Here is a 2,333-nt window from a genome sequence, read left to right on the forward strand (position 1 = left end):
CACACCTGCGTCTGCTGAAACGAGCCACACATATTCCTTTCTACCCTTTCCCATTGTTAAGTAACTGTCATCTGGAAATCACAGGAACCAATCGGCGCTGCGTAGATTGCTTCCCAGGGAGCGTCTGTGCGTCTTTGGATGAATCATGAAAGAGACGAAACCTTTCCAAAATATTCTTCAGAAACATTATTTTGTTTCCTCGGTGGGGTATGCATTTGCACTCTCGCGAGTCAAAATGCGAGTGCTTAGCAAGGGTATGGTGTCGTTTCATCTAAAATTGAAAGCGCTGTAGAACTATATAATACAAATACAAATATTTAAAGTATTTGAACTGCCCAGGAACCGTTACATTCAAGCGCAATAACGCAACTAGAACAGTAGCGAAGCAAAAGCTTGAAAAAAATCCATTACGTGTAAGCTTGAAATTTTCAGTATGCTGTTGGCGATGATCGTCTCTAAAAATTGATTTAATGCTTTTGTGTTGCGAACCGATCGTTCGTACTCATTGTTTCTTCGATTCTTCGATTTGAAAAATAAGGCAGACCTTAAATCTGCTCAACCGAAGGATCACAAGAAATGGGGTTATTCAAACGAAACGACTCCACTGAAGTGGAAAGAAATGAGGTAAATAAAATTATGATATCAATCCCAAGCGAACGCAACAAATAGGTTTGAATTCTACCGTACTCATTCTGTGAAGAGCCGCAAACATCTAAGCCAAAGCATGAAATTTATACGCTTCAGTTTTTCTTTGATAAGAATTTAAGTCAGCGATTTTAAATGCCCAACACACAAAGCCCATCGATCTTCTTGCAGTGACTGTACACAAAATTTCTCGGGGTCTAAAGTGCACTTCCAGAATCTGGATGTCCGTTGTGATTGGTCAACGTAAATTCCGGCTCCTTTCAGCAGACGCTCGTCGGGGAGGAACGCGTGACGAAGCCCTAAGGCTGTTTGCGTGGGAGGCTACCATGCAGACCCAGAATATTACATGTAAATGGGCCATTCTTCAGTTGTTTGCTCAGCGACCTTGCCCATAAATGGCTGCGAGACTGCCGGTGACCTACATTACAAAAGCACGAAGGTTTGTGGGAGTAAATTGATGGTTGCTTCCTCGTGTTTTGTCTGTGAGTGGAAAGATTTCAAAATCCACTCGCTCTCCCACTCGCGCCAAAACCATCGTACTCGCGAGTGTTTAGATAATCCTACGCAGGCAACAAGGTTTCTATCAAAACAGGGTCACCGGTAGCCTCGATTCCATTCTTAGGCCAGGTAACTTGACTACAACCGTTAAATATAGTCACGACATTAAAAAAATCACTTTTGTACTGCCTCGTCCCCAGTCGCCCGCGCGTGAAAGGAAAAGCGGGGCGCTCGCACTTCTAGGCTTTTTTGGATTGTGCTAGTAAAAGTAGCATATTATGCTACTAGCAGTGCCCATGTTTTGCGCAAATTATTCTCAAATTATGCTCGTTTTTTCCGAATTATGCCATTTTTTCTTTAAATTATTCCTTTTGCACAAAACAAGCGAAATTAAATAAGTCCAAAAACTTTATCATATCATGCTTTATCAGTGGAAACACTTCATTTTACAATCATATATCTGTTTTTGTTTGGAACAGTATGTTTGTCACGCACATATTTTAACAAAAATTTTCATGTAAAACGCAACTACTCAATCCTGTACTATGATAAGTAAACTATGCACGCTTACATGCGCCCATATGTGCATGTGTATTTATAATTATTATTCATTCAAAATATTTCCCCGTTTCTGATTGGTTAAAACCACACGCATAATTCACCATAACTAGCTGCTGTTCACCATATTGAATCAATGATGTCAAAAGTGCAGCCCGCTGCAGATTATTGTACCGATGACATCAAAATGACGTCAAAAGTGCAGCCCGCTGCAAATTATTGAACCGTTGAACGAAAAAAGCTGGGGACGAGATTGTGTTATTTTTGTTGACCAGAAAAATGGCTGCGAGTAGGTTTAGAAGTTTGAGCGTAGAAAATATTTCGATTGAATAATAAAGCAATTATTGAATTCGGCTTTCGTAGAATATGAAGATTTCTGCAGATCTCGGAGGATGTTATCCACCTCGGCCTTCGGCCTTGGTGGATAACACCCTACTCGACCTGCAGAATTCTTCATATCCTACTCAGCCTCATTCAATAATTGCTAATTATTCCATCCATGAGCGCGTTGGATATGAGATGGTAAATAGCCAACGAAGCGCGTCGCCGAGTTGGCCATAACCAGTCTCGTATCCAACAAGCGCGAATGGAATAATCGTTTATTAAATTCCTTAAACTTCAAAAGTTTGGAA

The sequence above is a fragment of the Montipora capricornis genome, chromosome 1, assembly GCF_036669925.1.
Source record: "Montipora capricornis isolate CH-2021 chromosome 1, ASM3666992v2, whole genome shotgun sequence".
Taxonomy (NCBI): Eukaryota; Metazoa; Cnidaria; class Anthozoa; order Scleractinia; family Acroporidae; genus Montipora; species Montipora capricornis.